Raw genomic sequence first — 18,288 nt, 5'->3', positions numbered from 1 at the left:
TTGGCCCAGCCATTCCATTACTGGGTATATACCCAAAGGATTATAAATCATGCTGCTATACAGACACATGCACACATATGTTTATTGCGGCACTATTCACAATAGCAAAGACTTGGAACCAAGCCAAATGTCTGACAATGATAGACTGGATTAAGAAAATGTGGCACATACACACCATGGAATACTATGCAGCCATAAAAAATGATGAGTTCATGTCCTTTGTAGGGACATGGATAAAGCTGGAAACCATCATTCTCAGCAAACTATCACAAAGACAAAAAACCAAACACCACATGTTCTCACTCATAGGTGGGAACTGAACAACGAGAACACATGGACACAGGAAGGGGAACACCACACACCCGGGCCTGTTGTGGGGTGGGGGGAGGGGGGAGGGATAGCATTAGGAGAGATACCTAATGTTAAATGATGAGTTAATGGGTGCAGCACACCATCATGGCACATGTATACATATGTAACTAACCTGCACATTGTGCATATGTACCCTAAAAGTATAATAAAAATAAAAAATAAAAAAATAAAAATGTGAAAAAAAAACATTTTATTCAAGCAATATAATTTTCCATGTGTCTTCCAAAACTACCCATAAAGAAAATAATATGGATTTTAAAGATTAACTTCCTTGGTGATATTCTCTTGCATACATATAAATTCATTGGCATTAGTATAACAATATTATATCAATCAATATGTGTTATCATTTCACCAACTTGAAAATATAGTTTACATCCTTAAGAACTCAATTCATATTGTAATTCATAATTTTACCCTAGTAAAATTATCCATCTATAAAAAAATTGTCAAACTGCAATTTTCCCTGTGACAGGAGAGGAAGAGTGGGGTTACTTTGGGAGTGAAAAATCAAAGAGATAAAGTCCACTTTGTTTCTGGAGTCATCAGGCAGATAGCCTCTAGAGGACTGCCCGCTCTACTGAAACATTTTCTTCCCTTGATAAAATGTATAGCTATCAGTGGAAAAAAGGGAACATGTCATGTAGTCTATAAAATAATCAGATGAGGGGAAGGAATGTGTTGGGGGTGTGTGGACAAAGAGGTTAATCAAAGTGGCGATGAGAACAACAGACGTAGCTACAAAACCGTTGAAGCGCACTAGTGTTTAACCATTTGTTGTTCTTGTCTATGTGCCTTTCTCCTTTTACTAGAATGTTGGCAATTTGAGGGTAGAAGATATAGGGTTTTTTGTTTGTTTGTTTTTGCCTGTACTCCCCAGGGTTTCACCAAGTGCCATAAATGTGGGAAATGCTCAAGGAACATTTGCTAGATAAAGGTAAGAAGGAAATGAGGGAGGAGGAGAAAAAGAGTGGACGGTAGGAAAGGAGGAAGGAGGGAGGGAAAGAAGGAAGGAGAAAGAAAGAGAAAAGGAAGGGACCAAAGAAGGAAGAAAGAAAGGGAGGACCATCGGAAACAAAAAAGGAGGAAGGAGGGAGGGAAAAAGGAAGAAGAAAGAGAGAAAAGAAGGATGGAAGGAAAGGAAGAAGGAGAAGGGAGAGAGAGAAAAATACAGAGAAAAAGGGACAATGGTAGGAAAGGACGAAGGAGGGAGGGAAGGAGGGAAGGAGAAAGAAAGAGAAAAAAGAAAAGGAGAGAGGGAGAGAGAGAGGAAGGAAAGAAGTGAGAGACGGAGGGAGGGAGAAAGAAAGAAAAAGGGAAGAAGAAAGGAAAGGAGGAAGGGAGGAAGGAAGGGAAGGAGGGAGGGAAGAAGGAGGGAAGGAAGGAGGAAAGGAAGGAAGGAAGGAAGGAAGGAAGGAAGGAAGGAAGGAAGGAAGGAAAAAGGGAGAAAGGAAAAGAGGGAGGGAAAAAGGAGGATGGCAGGAAAGGAGGAAGAAGGGAGGGAAAGAGGGAAGGAGAAAGAAAGAAAAGAAGGATGGAAAGAAAAGAGGAAGAAGACAGGGAGGGAGAGGGAAAGGAAAGAAGAAAGGGAGGAAGGGAAGATGGTAAGAAAGGAGAAAGGAAGAGAAAGGGGAAGGACAGAAGAAAGAGAAGGAGGGAGGAAAGGGGTGGACTGATGAACCAAGAACTCTCCCGATGGAATCCAACCCTTTGGTCTCCTCCCACTGCATTGCTTTCCCCAGATTCTTTGGTTGGAGTATTTTTGTTTCCTGTACCTTCTTATCCTCTGCCTGGCACCACAAGGAATCTCAGTTCTCATAAAATGCAACCACAAGATTTCATCTTCCAGAAAGCTTTTTACCACTTATCCTATTCTTGTCCAGTGTTTTGATATCTGAAAAACAATGGTATTGGATCTACAGGGGGATTTAAGGAAATTTAGTCCAAATCCCTCATTAAGAGATGAAGAAATGGAGACATAAAGAGATGAAGTGATTTGTCCTACTTCAAATAGCCAGCTCACAGCAGAGCCAGCTCTAGAAAACAGATGTTTTGGACTCCTGATGTTTTTTCTTTTCTCTCTTGAAATGGTTTCTAACTTTCACTATCAGTTTTGCTGTTCCATTGCAACATTACCCATAAATATTTTAGAAGGCATCTCCTACAAAAGAAACATTTTTTTCCTCTAAAGCCCCAGTGCAATAATCAAACGAGAGAACTTAGTATTAATGTATTACTACCCTCTGATTCACTTACACCACTTGCGTTTCACCAATCGGTCAAGAATATGCATTTCAGCAAAGGGTGCACTCCAGGACTCTGCTAGGTGACTCTGTCTCTTTAATCTTCCATCTCCAACAATGCCTCCTTGGCATTGCTGGTTTCCTTGGCTTCCATGACATTGACACTTTGGAGAATTACAGGCCAGTTACTTTAAAGAATTGCCTTCACTCTGGCTTGTCTAATGTTTCCTCATGATTGCATTCAGGTTATGCATTTGGGGCAGAAATATTACAAATATGATGCTGTGTTTTCATGGTACCCAAACAGGTGTTATATACTTTTGATTTGTCCTATTTGGTAATTTTCACCTTGACCACTTGATTAAGTTAATGTCTGTCAGGTTTCTTAGATGTAAAGTTACTCTTTATCCCTTTGTGGAGATACTTTGAGACAGTATCCCATTCCTCATCAAACTTCCTGCCACTAGTTTTAGCATTCATTGATGTTTCTTGCCTGATTATTATTGTGATGGCTGACAAATGATTTTCTCCTTCCTTATACATTAGTCAGCTAGTCTTCTACAGTAAGGAAAAGGTTTCTTCTCATTTGTTTTGACGCTAAAATTGTCCCCAATTTGGCTACTTGGTTTCTACATCCTTTCAAAACGTCCTCATCATTCTTTGAGTACTTCCTTATTTTTAGCACAATGAGGTACCTCGTGTTTCTTTTGTAAGGTCCCTGATCCATCCCTAGAATAACCATTTCTCCTAGGGGTCTTGGTTCTTAGACTGGTGCCTGGATTTTGGATACCAATATGTGGATGCTAAATGGACTAAGTGTGAGTGCCTATGTCACCACTCTCAGACCCTCTCATCGGACAGAGCTGGTGAATCTCTGCATGTAAATGCATGCACACACTCCACATATATACTTACCCACACATGCATCTTCAGCAATAGTTATTTCCATAGGTATCTATCTATAGTTCTATACTGAAAACCATGAGTTTAAACCAACACCTGCAATTCCCATCTAATACCACAGGGCTCACTCTAGTTTTCTCCCTTTTCCTATTTCCAACAGTGACAAACCTGGCTCTCTTTATCTTCACTGCCCCAGTGTGTAATTCATCCCCACCCCCCGTCTTCACTAGGATGCTCTCTTCACCCTTTCTGGCCTGTCCACTGTGCTCCCAGTGCCGGTGCCTCGTCCCATTGCTTGCACTCCAATGTCCATGCAAGGCTGCCATGCCATCATCTTTGTTCCACCCAAGATGCCCTCCTCACCCCATTCTCAGGTTCATACCCCATGGAGGGTCACTCCACCAACACCCTCACTCAAACAACCTTGTCCTCTCTCTTAGGTTCCAGTACCCCTTTCCAGGCCAGGTCACAGTCATCCCTTCCCAACCTACGGACTTCCCCTCTTCAGTCAGCCTTCCATGCCCATCACTGTACCCCAAGCCCCTGCCTCCTGCAAGGAGGGCCCTTCACCTGCTCCAACTCAACACCCATCCATGGAACATCCATAGGCATCCTGCCGGCCTCTCTCTGTGCAAAAACCCTGCTTGCCCTCAGGGCTTCAACAGCCCCACAGCCTGCACAGAGGCCATCTGGGTCTGTTCAGGCAGCTGCACCCGCACTGTGCCACTGGTCCCACCTCGCAGATGCCTGGCTCAGCCCACCTAGTGGCTTTCAGTGGCTTTCAGGTTGAGGACAGAGGGAGGAAGAGAAAGAGTCTGAACTTAAAGACAGACTTCGTGTTCTACCTAGTTAGTGTCTATATATTCAAGCAGCATTATTAACATGTCTCTTAAAAATCTAAGACAGACAAATAGTCTATCTATTTACAGGATCATATATATTCCTATAAAAAACAAACACACAGGACAAATAATGCATCTTCTGGGCTACTCAACAACTACTCGTTGGCTGAAAAAAGTCTATTTCTGTTGCCACATACGTGGCACTTCTACTGAAATTGAACTTCACATAGTATCTTGTGAGGGGCATAAACTGTATTGTGATTTATAATTAATGTTTTAGATCCATATAAACAACTGAATGAATAAATTCTATCCTGCTTTATTTTAGCAATCATTCACACTTTTTTATATTCTAGCAATGAGTGCCAAAAAGTTCTTTTCTCTTAGTAGATTTTTACAATAAAAAATCTATAGTAAGTAATGCCTTATTTTGAACTAAATCATTTCAATAGGCAAGGTGACAGAATTGTGGCTGAAATCTATACCATCAAATTGACAATAAAATGTCTATTTTCTGACTAATTTGATTTGAAACAGCCATAACCTTCTGTTATAATACTGGCCCCAAAGTGAATGTCTCCTTACATCTCATCATTTGCAAAACTGAAGGAAAATCTATTCTTACAATAAACCCATACTGAAGAAATAAAAATTTAAAATAGTCAATGCCAAACGCTAGAAACCTAAGTCAATATAAGCTACTGTTTTTATTTAATTCAGAATTTGTGTCTTCTGAAAACTTTGGTTTTCGTTTTAATAGCAAACTTTGTTATGTTTCTATTGGTTTATGAATACCTAAGTATTATAACAGTCTCATAAATAATACACTGCATATACACACAGAAAATGACAAAGACAGACTACCTGTTTTAACATTCAGACTTCGGGGCAAATGGAAATTTTACAAACCGGGAAATGAGAGAAGACTGGGAACTGGTGGAAGTAAAATAGACAGTTTCCATGTAACTACACTCAGAAGCTAAAATTAGTTCTATGCTAACTTAGACCAAGGAACTGAGCACTGGAAAGGATTTATGCAATAATTTAAAGATGTGATTTGTACTGCATTGAATTTAATAAGACAGCATTTCTCTCATACAGCAGACACTTGAATATCCTCTGTCTCACTGTCTTAAATGAACACTGCTTTCATTGTATGGGTCAGGATAGAGAAAGTACAAACATCTTAGAATCTTTCTAATCTGTCGATTTTCCATATGTTTGAAATTTTGAGAGGCTGAAACTCGGCTGGTAAAGTCTTCCTCTGCTAGGGAAAAGCAATGAGGTTGGATTCAGCTCCTTTCACTGTGGATGGTCAGAAAGCCCTTCCTCCTAGGAACAGGGCTCTTTCAACAATGCCCCGTGATTTTCATGGCGTTTATCACACATAATCCTCCCCAAGCAATTTAGCAATCCCGCAGCAGCTCCAAGTTTTTGTGCCATCTGCAACCATCCTCTTCTTTAAAACAGGACTCTGCCTCTTCCTGGCTCTAGTCTATGATTCTGTAATATCAAGTAGCCTATAACCATGCATACTGTGATTCTAATCAGATTAGCATGCTTTAATCACTATCTTTATTTCTTCGGCTTATTTTACACTAATTAAAGCCAGTAAAATTTCCACTGCTAATTTAATTAACGAAGCAACTCATCCTTGTCAGGCAGCAGCTTTCTTGCTTCATCCACAAATTGAAACAGAACCTGAAGCCCGCAGGTGCTTCACGTAAAACAACATTCCAGAAGGCCGCTGCTACGCCTGTCTCTGACCAAGGACACCACCATATTTCTCAGAAGCTCCTTTATATAATGGCAGCTGCAAAGACCAGGCACAGTGGCTCACGCCTATAATCTCAACACTTTGGAAGGCTGATGTGGGAGGATCACCTGATCCCAGGAGTTCAAGATCAGACTGGGGCAATATAGAGAGACCCAGCCTCTATCAAAAAAATAAATAAATAAATAATAAAAATTAGCCGGGTGCAGTGGCACACACCTATAGTCTTAGCTATTCGGAAGCCTGAGGTGGGAGGGTCGCTTGAGCTCAGGAGTTCAAGGCTGCAGTGAGCTACGATAATACCACTGCACTCCAGCCTGGGAGACAGAGGGAGACCTTGCCCCCCACCCCAAAAAGATGAGAAATCACTTAATGGCTACAAGGTCTACTATTCAGGTGATGGTTACGTTAAAAGCCAAGACTTTACTACTGTGTAATATATCCATGGAACAAAACTGCACTTGTACACCTTAAATTTATAAGGAGGAAGGAAGGAAGGAAGGAAGGGAAGTAGGTAGGTAGGTAGGTAGGTAGGAGGAGAGGAAGGAAAAAAAGAGAGGAGGAGAGGAAGGAAGGAAGGAAGAGAGAAAGGAAGAAAGAGAAAGAAAAGAAAGAAAGAGAAAGAAAGAAAGGAAAAAGAAAAGAAAGAGAGGAGGAGAGGAGGAGAGGAAGGAAGGAAGGAAAGAAAAAAGAAAAAGAAAGAAAGAAAGAAAGAAAGGAAGAAAAGAAAAGAAAGAGAAACTAGTCTCTTGCTTGGTGCCTGAAGTAATTTGGACTTGCAATAACTTAAATTCCTCCGGTCCAATTCCTTATCCATGATCCCAACATAATGCTGCAAAATAATCATCTCAACTAACACACTTGTCAGATCAAAGAAAAAAACAAGAAGCCTATTGTACTCTCTGTATGGAATTGAATTAATTGCTTAGTTTAGCTAAAAAGTCTGTCAGTTTTCATATAAATCCAACTCTTATCTATATATTCTGAAATAAACATGTCAGATTAACCCCAATTTACAAATGAATTGTGTTTGTTAAACTATTTGCTCAGTGATTTTTCCCAATTTATATGTAAATGGTGGTTGGCGTTCCTGGCTGGCCCAGAGTCTTTTTAATCCCTAAGTTCTGGGCTAAGGAACTAGGACTGCTCACCACAGCACTGCCCTCCAGACCAGGTCAACTGTACTTACAGGGCAGTGCCCAGACAGCTCTGCTTCCTTCCTCTCTTCTACTTCCACACCCACTCATCTGCTTAAATAGTCCAGGTATTTTCATTACAGCAGTGGCAGCACATGACAAAATGATGTGAGACAAAGCTCACAACAAAAAAATAGACATTTGATTGTCAATTTGATGGTACAGATTTCAACCACAATTCTGTCACCTTGCCTATTGAAATGATTTAGTTCAAAATAAAGCATTACTTACTATAGATTTTTTATTAAAAAGATCTACTAAAAGAAAGGAATATTTCTGGCACTCATTGCTAGAACATACAAAAGTATGAACAATTGCCAATTGTTCATTGTGTGTGACCCACATCACATGGTGAAAAGGCAATAATGAAGTAAGTATGAAGATTGTGAATTTGGAAATAGAGCTTTGTCTCTCATTAAAAACCTAGCACCTGCTTGTATTTTTTTTCCAGGAAAAACCTAGTTTGTGTGGTTGAGTTATTTACAGATGAGCAGTGCTTCTTCATGCCAGGAATGTCCTGCTGCCTAGTCATAGCCATGGTGAGGGCACCGCCCCTTCCATGTCGCTCTAAGGTACAGCAGCCATATTGAGCCTCCATGAACTCCTAAAATCCCTAAGATCGTCTCATTCTAAAGGTGAATCATGTTAGTTAGGAAGGGATGGAGTTGGGGGTCCCAGATTGGTTTTATTGAGGATAGGATGGAGTTGGGGGTCCCAGACTGGTTTTTATTGAGGATATATTTTTGGGGCTTCTGGTTTCCTCTAAGTTTTGTGATCCTCAGGAAAATGGTAAGAAACCATTTTATTTTCCCATGTCCTTGACGGCTAGGGCTAGCCATCAGTAGAGACGCAGGGATTTATGTATGGGCAATCTGCGCCGAACTAAGTACCAACCACCAAAACTGAGTACCACTTTGAAGTGGTGGGTTTGTTAAACTTTGGTTTAAACTTTGGTTTGGCTCATTCCCAGAAACCTGGTTCTCTCAAAGCAGCTCCTGCAAGTTGCTAAAAGCAGTGGTAGATGGATCCCAGCGATGCCTTCAGTGAGTTCATGTGTTCCTGTATTCGCCTTTGGAAGGCCCTCCCAAGTTGACCCTGGTCTTGGCCTCATCACTTGCTTTCACCAAAAGGACCTTAGCAGAAGAGACACAGAGACGGGGAAAGTCTTCCCTCTTGCTGTTCTTGGCACCCTGCTGCCACGGAAACAAGCTCAGGCTCGTCTGACGGCAATGTGAAACACATGGCCCAGCGACCCCGTGGCCCGGCTGACATCCAGTCAACCCCAGGAGCAGGGCTGCCAGGGTGACTGGGCACGGACCTCAGCCACGTGACTGAGGCGGAGAGAATTGCTTGGCTAAGCACATCCCAAATTGCTGACCCACGGAGTTGGGATCTAAATCAATGGTTGTTCTTTTAAGCCACTAGTTTTGAGGTGATTTTTTACATAGCAACAGCTAACTTATACAGGAGGCAATAAAAAGACCCAAACACTTTTGCAGATGATACCCTTTCTCATAATTTTTTTTCCAGGAGTGGAAATTAAACCATTGCTTATAGTGAGAGGAGTAGTACTAATATAATGATTTGGCTTCACTCACAAAAGAACAACAAAGTAGGAGAACTTTCACTTCTCAGTCTCAAAACTTGCTATCAAGCTACAGTAATCAAGGCAAAAATGACCGGCCCAAAGATAGACACATAGATCAGTGGAGCTGAATAGAAAGTCCAGAATCAAACCCTTATAGTTATGTTCAATTGATTTTTGACACAGAGACAAAATAATTCAGTGGACAAATGATAATTTTTTCAAAAAATAGTTCTAGAACAATTGGATATTCATATGCAAAAATAGTAACAATCTTACATTCTTATCTTATACCATCTCACACTAGAAATCAACTCAAAATGGATCCCTGTCCCAAATATGAGAGCTGAAACTATAAAAATTCTTGTGGCAAGATAAGAGAAAATATCTGTGACATTGGGTCAGGCAAAGATTTCTTAGATGTGACCCTAAAAATCATAATCTATAAAGGAAAAACTGATAAATTGGGCTTCACGAAAATTTTAAAACTTTTGCTTTTCAAGAGACATCATTAAAATTAAAAGACAAGCCACGGACTAATGGAAAATATTTTAAAATATGTATCTCATAAAAAATTTGTATCCAGGATATATTAAGAACTTCTACAACTCAATAATGTTTTAAAAAATTAAAAATAGGTAAAGAACGCTGACTTGATTTTTATATGTTATATGGCTTGATCTTTCTATGGTTTATTTAGATGTATCAAAATATTATATGTATCCCCCAAAACATGTACATCTATTATGTATCAATTTTAAAATAAAAAATAAAAATTAAAATAGGCAAATAATTTGAATAGACATTTATCCAAAGATGATACCCAAATGCACAATTAGTACATGAAAAGATGCTCAATGGCCAGGCGGGTGGCTCGCGCCTGTAACCCCAGCACTTTGGGAGGCCGAGATGGGTGGATCACTTGAGGTCAGGAGTTCAAGACCATCCTGGCCAACATGGCGAAACCCCATCTCTACTAAAGACACAAAAATTAACCTGGCATGGTGGTGCATGCCTGCAGTCCCAGCTACTTAGGAGGCTGAGGCAGGAGAATCGCTTGAACCCAGGAGGCAGAGGTCGCAGTGAGCCAAGATCTAGCCACTGCACTCCAGCCTGAGTGACAGAGCGAGACTCCATCTCAAAAAAAAAAAAAAAAAAAAAGAAAGAAAAGATGCTCAACATGAAAAATCATTGCGTGATTGTAAATCCAATTACATCCACTTAATTCCCTCTAGGATGATGATAATAAAAATTCAGACAATGGGCCGGGCGCTGTGGCTCACACCTGTAACCTCAGCACTTTGAAAGCCCAAGGTGGGCAGATCACTTGAGGTCAGGAGTTTGAGACCAGTCTGGCCAACATGGTGAAACCCCATCTCTACTAAAAATACAAAAGTTAGCCAGGTGTGGTGGCGAGCACCTGTAATCCCAGCTACTCAGGAGGCTGAGGCAGGAGAGTTGCTTGAACCCAGGAGGCAGACGTTGCAGTGAGCCAAGACTGAGCCACTGCACTCTGGCCTGGGCAACAGAGTGAAACTGTGTCTCAAAAAAAAAAAAAAAGAAAGAAAAAAATTTCAGACAATAACAAATGTTAGCAAGGATGTGGAGAAACTGAAACTCTCATACATTGCTGATGAGATGTCAAGTGATATAGTTGTTTTGGAAAACAATATCTGTTTCTTAAAAAGAAGTTAAACACAAACAGCGTATGACACAGGAATTCCATTCTTGAGTACCTAGCTACCCAAAAGAAATGAGAACCTATGTTTACTCAAAGACCTGTATGTGTGTATTCACAAATAGCATATACATAATAGCCAAAAGTAGAAACAAGCCAAATGTCTATCAACCAGAAAATTATTTTGGGAAAAAAACTATATACTCATATATTGGAATACTACTAGGCAATAAAAAGGCACAAACCACTGACACACGCTTCAACACAGATGAACCTCAAACCATTATGCTAAGGAAACAATACATTCACAAAGACCTTATACTGTATGATTTGATTTTTATGTAAAATGTTTAGAGAAAGTATAGAGCAGAAAGCAGTTAGTGCTTGCCTGGGACTGAGGATAGGAGAGGAAATTGACTGCAAATGGGCCCAGGGAACTTCCTGGAGTGATGGAAACATTATAAAATTGGATGGTAGTGATGGTTATATAATTCTATAAATTCACTAAAAAGCATTGATTTAGACGCCAATAACGAGTGTATTTTCAGGTAAATGAACAATACCCCAATAAAGCTTAACTGTTAAAAAGAAACTTTGGAGTCTCTCTTAAGAGAAAAAAGAATTGGTGAATGCCTGAAAATACGATTTTGAATTTAACTATACATGAAATCTGGTTTTAAAAACCTGACCCATTGTTACGCCTTCTCTCTGTGTGTGCATGGGTGTGTGCGTGCTAGTGACTGATGCGCTGAATGACAACCTTATGCTTTTCTTTGGGGCTTCTTAGGAAAGTGAAGACTTTCATAACACATCACTCCAGGCAGGGGGACAGGACGGCACGTCTGGGAAGAGGATAGAATGACGCATGCACGACGGGGGCCGTACTGACACGGGGTAAGCACACCTGTGAAACCACTTCTCCACCCCGTCCCACTGGCTGTCCCACCAGCGCCCACCAGCGCACTTCCGCGTGGTCAGTCTCCTCCCTCTGTCCAGACGCCCAGCCTCAGATGCACAGGCACAACGTGAAGGCGGTCCTGATGGAATACATGGTTCTGTTTTGCTGATTTGGTCCAGTTGTCTGAAAAGATACTGTCTTAAATGGTATGCTATTTATCACATTTCACTATCCTTCAGGAGACATCTGAGGAAGGAAAACACATCATACGTGTTCCGGATTTAATTTTACTTTCTCCAATCTGAGAAATAAACTGTTGTATTACTTTACAAAGAAAAAGAAGATTGCACCCGACTTTTGTTTTACTACATCTATGAAACAAGTATTGTTGTGATAAATTAAATCTGGCAAGGATTAAGGGAAAATTCATCTAAGTGATCATGCAGCTTAAAGCAACATCAGCAGGTCAGTTAAACAATCCTGCCAAACATGGCCTGTGCTTAAACCACACCCAGACAAAGGAAAGTTTATTCTATTTTTAAAGATTTCCAGAGAACAGGATCATAGGAATTTTTACCCCTTAAGGCATTTAGTCTGTCTGAGAAATCTATTTTACACAGAAACATGATAGAAACAAAGAGAACATGATTGTCCTGCCAAACCCAAGATTTTTTTTATTATTATTATCATTCTGAAATACAAAGGACAAAGTGGAAGATAAAATTTATGCACTGTGTCTGGTGTGTTTCTGATTAATGAAACAGACCCTTATATTTTATCAAGGTTAAGTAAGCAGCCCAGCCAAGAAGCTGAGCTTTTGCATTTTAATTTGGAGAATTTCAATGATAATAAAGCTGCAGAACATAAAGAAGTTAAGACCAAGAGCTGTTTTCCCTAGAATCCTACTCTTTTCCCCAGCTATTGTACTAAAGGAACTGTAGGTTAGCTAGTAAGAGATACTCTTGTAATTTTAAAGTATTTATATGGCATTCGCAATTATTGTTGTGGGATATAGAACATCCTCCAGTATAAATAGAAAAGTCAGCTCACAAGTGTTTTAAAATAAAGAAGACTGAATAACCAAAAAGTTATTTGAATATACATATAAAATATAAGCTTCTGGGCATATTTTAATTTAAAAGAAATAAATGCTTTTCTAAAATAATTTTAATTACTGGAATGATCCATCATCATTATGACATTATGTCTTTTGTTTTCGTTTTTCTTTTTTTTTTTTTCAGAAATGGAGTCTGGCTCTGTAGCCCAGGCTGGAGTGCAGTGGAGCTATCTTGGCTCACTGTACCCTCCGCCTTCCAGGTTCAAGTGATTCTCCTACCTCAGCCTCCCGAGTAGCTGGGACTACAGGCTCGCGCCACCATACCCAGATAATTTTTGTGCTTTTAGTAGAGACGGGGTTTCATCATGTTGGCCAGGATGGTCTCCATCTCTCGACCTTGTGATCCTCCTGCCTCAGCCTCCCATAGTGCTGGGATTACAGGCATGAGCCATCGCGCCCGGCCACGTCTTTCGTCTTCTCGTTCAATGTGGTCGTGTGCTCAAATTGTCCTTCTCCCCGTGGGTAATGGGTACACACTGACCTTGTGAGAAAAACGAACTCCAACAAATGTTTTCCCCACTTCAGTTTGTGACACACACACACACACACACACACACACACACACACAAATTCAGATGGGGCCCTAGGATGGAGACTAAGCCAGCTTTCTACATGCTCACTGGCAGTGAGAAAAGATGCGTACTGCTTGCACAGCCAAGTGCAAGAACAGAGAACGGCCGAGAGGCCTGAGCTGTGCGTGGGAGCCCGCCTGCCTGCAGCCCGCCTGCGCTGGGGCCTCCCAGGAAGCTCTCGCTCCGTTTCCATAGCCACCACCTCTCCCCTCCTCTTCCCTCACCTTTCCCCGCGCTATGCAGGAGCTAATATAGATATTGTATTCGTTTATGTAAACACATAAAAACTGCAGAGTTCTGCCGAAGGTCGCCCTCATATTTGCCACTTCACCTGAAAGGTCCTGGCACACATATTACTCTTTCAATGCCTTATAAGTCACATATGTGGGACCTTTAAAAGCGAAAAGGTGCCTGCTGGGAATGGGAGCAAGCAAGTCTGCGCTGTCACCGTGCAGGGGAGGAAGACGCCGTTCCGCACGGCGACCCCAGAGAGGGCCAGTGTCTGCCGCTGCTTAACACTCCGGGTCGGGAAGCAGCTTGGACGACTTTCCTTTAAAGAGAAATGGAGAAAACCTGGGAATGCGGTCCTGACGGGAACGGAGAAGGCTGTGACCTCAACCGACTCCTGCCCAAGAGCAAAGAGAAAGCATTTGCTCACTTGGAAACCAAGGAACTGCGTCAGATGCTGAGTTCAGGCACTGGGTGTCCGAACACAGAAACCGTGTGCCCAGGACGGTCTTGAGAACCACGAAGGAAGCCCCGGGACAGCCCTGAGAACCACGAAGGAAGCCCCGGGATGGCCCTGAGAACCACGAAGGAAGCTCCCCACGAAGGAAGCCCCGGGACGGCCCTGAGAACCACGAAGGAAGCTCCCCACGAAGGAAGTCCCGGGACGGCCCTGAGTACCACGAAGGAAGCTCCCCACGAAGGAAGCTCCCCACGAAGGAAGTCGCGGGACGGCCCTGAGAACCACGAAGGAAGCCCCGGGAGCCTTGAAAACCACGAAGGAAGCTCCCCACGAAGGAAGCTCCGGGACAGCCCTGAGTACCACGAAGGAAGTTCTAGAGCTCTGAGAAAAGTCTGGCTTTCATGTGTTTGACTGCTTTAAAAGCAACACAACATTCGGAGCCAGGGAAGCCGGGGATAAAGGCTGGTCTTGATGAGTTCCATCAGAAAACTTTTTTTTTTTTTTCCTAGATCAGACAGAACCCATTGAACAGAGATGAAAATAGTCTCTTCAGAGTTTGGTTAATTCACTAAGGATTGGAATAAGTCTTCATAACTCTAAATTTAAAAAAATATTCAGTGAGTTAGTAGAACATCATAGAAAGCATGGATAGCCATGAAGCAGAAAGGAGCAGAAGCTATTACGGAAGGCATTTGGTAAGCTAGAATGAAGAGTTTTCTACCATAAAAAAATTCTGAAAATTAAATAATTTGAAATGGGAGTTATTAAGCCTGTTGCACAGTCTTCAAACAAGGGCTAAGTAGTAAACCAGGAGTTCGAATCTCTTTTTTTTTTTTTTTTTTCTGAGACAGAGTCTGGCTCTGTCGCCCAGGCTGGAGTGCAGTGGTGTGATCTCAGCTCACTGCAACCTCTGCCTCCCGGATTCAAGCTATTCTCCTGCCTCAGCCTCCCGTGTAGCTGGGATTACAGGCACATGCCACTGTGCCTGGCTAATTTGTGTGTTTTTAGTAGAGATGGGGTTTCTCCATGTTGGCCAGGCTGGTCTTAAACTCCTCACCTCAGGTGATCCACCCGCCTTGGCCTCCCAAAGTGCTGGGATTACAGGCGTGAGCCACAGCACCCCACCTTAGAATCTCTTAATTTAAAAAATCCAGTGTGTTCTTATATATCACGGATTGTATTTTAAGTTTTGCATAATTTTAAACCTCAAAAGAGTTATTTGAGGTGACTTTTGTTATCATTCACAGACGACACTGAACATTGGGATGACAAAATAAGCAACCTGGTGTTATTATCTCATAATTGCAAGAGCAAGAATTTAAATCTGAGTTTCCTTAAAGGTAAAAGTTTTGCCTTTTTACTATCCTGTTGTGATTCCTGAAGATCTGAATTTTTATGAATGCTTTATAGACCTCAGTCCGAGAAGTTCCCTGTGGTCGTGACTAAATGATTGTAGCTTAAAAGAGGCTAGGATTTGGGCAAAAGCTGGTGTTAGAGTCCTCCTGCTAACTGGGAGAGTCAGTGCCCCGGATGAACATGAGTCTGCAGAACTAGTTGTCATGACTCTAGATGATATCAGCTTCATTCTCTGTCTCCCTCTTTTATTCCCTAAATCTATCAGTAAGTTTAGGTACGCAGGAGGGTTAGAGTTGCCACCTGCCTTAGGTGGGGTTCTCCAAGAAACGGAGCTGAGGTTAAATTTGCAAGAAGTAAGTTTGAGAGTTTCTCTCCAGATCAATACCCATGGAGAACTGAAGGAAGTGGGATTGGGTAGACAAAGGAGTTGAATTGTGGTGTAATTACAGCAAAGGCTTGCCACCCCTTCAGCTGCCAACATTCCAAGAAGCTGGTGGAGTAAGTGCTTCTGTCCTAAAGGAGAGATGGGGCAGCCATCAGAGCTTCCACAACACCTATGCCTTCTGTGAGTCCGCTTAGACCAGCTTGGTGGACAAAGCACAGGCTGGGCTCATGCAGCAAGCGGTAGACTCTCTCTGGGTGCCCGGCTCACCAGCAGTAGCAAGGAGCACCCCTAATGTACTCAGTCACTGTCTTCACAAAGCAATGCCACATTCAGGAAGTGCTGCTTCCTTAAAGATCCAGAGGTGGAAACTGAGAAAGTCACTACCAAGGATTTAACTGTATGGATTAGGGCTTTGCTGGGGGTTGGTGGTCTGGGCTCAAGCTAGAGATGCTCCCTGGAAGTGGAACACTGTATCCAGCCCGTTTTTTGACTCTGCACATATGATATGGCTCCAAAGATCATCTGAAAGAGGTTTCATAGCGGAAAAATGATTTGCTATGAATCTAGAGTAAACCAGGGCACCACATCCTGACATGGACCGCTGGGCCAGCTCAGCCATGTCATAAAGGAAGTTAATCTCTGGGCCTAACAAACATCTATATGTCACACTAAAGGAGTAAAATATCCTTTATTAAAGGCAGGGTATTGCACTCTATTATTGTCGGAATGCTCTCAGTAACTATTTTCCAAAAATCAGATGTTAAATCAGATTACACTCTAAGAGTCTTTGTCTACAAATGACTGCTGTGGTTTAGAGAGCTTTCATTCCTTCGATTAAAAACTGTTGAATACCTACTATGCACCAAGCAGTATTCCAGTCAGTGCAGACAAAAAAATTACCGAAAGAGCATCTCCTGCCATCCAAAATGGCACAGATTAAAGACACATAAACAGCTAGTTATAAAGCAATTTGATCAATTCCACAGTAATGTACAAATTGCTATGGGAGCCCAAAGGAGTAATCAGAGAAGCGTGACAATCACACACTTGGAAGTGCTAGCAGGTGCTGAACTGCGTGAGGGGCACAGCTTGAACCCGAAGGGCCCTGGAGTCTTGGCGCTGCCTCAGTCACTGCTGACGCCACTGCTGTTTGTGCTGCCATCCTCGCCAGGGCAGCAGAGACAAATCTAGGACGTTGGTAACAGAAGAGCCACAGAGGGAGAAACAGTCAAGTAAGGCAGGTCTTCAGAAATGACTTTCCACAAAAGCCAAACAGAACTTGATATTTGCCTTCAAAGAAGATGCAGATATTAAAAAGAATAGAAACGCGATTAAACTGCCAAATCCTTTACTCCCTTTTCTGTTGTCATAATCTCAGCCTTTCTCATTGATACATAGCTTATTATCACAGAACATGGACCTTAATTTCAAAACCACAGTTTAGGGACTCGCCCCCGCCCCGCCACACACACACACACACCCTCTCCAAAAAACCTGCTTCCTTTTTGAAGAGTTATTTTTGCTTAGACTTCTTTCTTGCATGCATCCACAGCTTCATTTCTGTTTGGAGTTTTAAATAGCAGTTAAAAAAAAAGAAAGGGCTTACCTCTTTGAAAAGCAGTGTAACGTCTGGCTCTGTGTTTCTCCTGCCACCTGGGAAAATGACTGCAGATGGTCTGTTGGGATCTACTGACACAGTAGCTCCCTCCCACTCACAGGCAAAGCAGTCCCCTCCCGAGGTCACAGACTGAGGGAGGGAGCAGGGCCATGTCAGCTTAGAGAGGGCAGGCACCTTTCTTCCACGGTTACCCTGCAAATTGCTTTACCACTAGGAGCCTAGAAGGAGGAGTTTAGAACCATCTGTTTTTCCTTGACAGTTAGGAGTAAAATGGGGGATTTTAAGATGAAAAAGTTTATATATGGCTTTTTTTTTTTTTTTTTTTTTTTTGCTTTCCAATGTTGTGATTTTTTTATTTTTATTTTTATTTTACTTTAAGTTCTGGGATACATGTGCAGAATGTGCAGGTTTGTTATATAGTTGTACATGTGCCATGGTGGTTTGCTGCACCCATCAACCCGTATATATGACTGTTCTAACCTAAAGTGAAACTTGACATGGAGAAGAAAGTAGTGGGAGATGCAGAGACGTCTCTACTAGTTTAGAACTTTGCGTGAGGCTTTGAATGTTGTGAGCTCCTAAAAATTTAAGATGACTTTCTGATATAAATAAATCATGAGTGCCAGAATTAAATAAATGGTATTTATATAAGAAGACCCTTGTTTTCCTTCTGTGCTGTTTTATTGTTTGATTTCTATGAAACAAGGTTGTGAAAAGAGTGAAAATCTTCCAAGAGAAAGAATAAGAGAAAAACGTGGATGGATTCTCATGGGAAGTACCCCCTTTGCAGAATGGCATCTGTCCTGGTAGATCTCACCCACAGTGATGGCCTGTGTTTTCAGGACGCATCCAATAGGCCTCCTCTTGCCCTCCTGAGGCTGGAATGGCCTTGGCCACACTGTAGGGGCAGAAAGGAGACCAACGCACGTGCAGAGACTAAAACTGGAGAAGACAAACTGGAATTCCACAGCACTCTGGCAGAACCGGCAGGGCGGCCCAGCACACTGCCCACCACAGTGACTCACGCAGCTGTCTGCCTCTGATGAAACCACGCGCCAGGG

General features: G+C 42.0%; 1 long non-coding RNA gene across 2 annotated transcripts in view; it reads right to left on the bottom strand.

Moving 5' to 3' along the window:
• LOC129481343 (uncharacterized) overlaps positions 1-17,516 on the bottom strand; it is a 44,311-nt gene extending 26,795 nt beyond the window's left edge. Inside the window, exons 1-2 of one of the 2 annotated variants that reach the window (XR_010120632.1) lie at positions 17,216-17,516; positions 11,550-11,674 (exon numbers count right to left, since the gene is read on the bottom strand). This is a non-coding gene — a long non-coding RNA (uncharacterized lncRNA). The remainder of the gene's footprint in view (positions 1-11,549; positions 11,675-17,215) is intronic. The other variant, XR_008657360.2, reaches the window with a different exon arrangement.
• Between the last annotated feature and the right edge of the window lie 772 nt (positions 17,517-18,288).

The sequence above is a fragment of the Symphalangus syndactylus genome, chromosome 4 (genome assembly GCF_028878055.3).
Source record: "Symphalangus syndactylus isolate Jambi chromosome 4, NHGRI_mSymSyn1-v2.1_pri, whole genome shotgun sequence".
NCBI classification, from domain to species: domain Eukaryota; kingdom Metazoa; phylum Chordata; class Mammalia; order Primates; family Hylobatidae; genus Symphalangus; species Symphalangus syndactylus.
The sequence above is the reverse complement of the archived record's forward strand: the minus strand, read 5'-3'. Positions and strand labels throughout refer to the sequence as shown.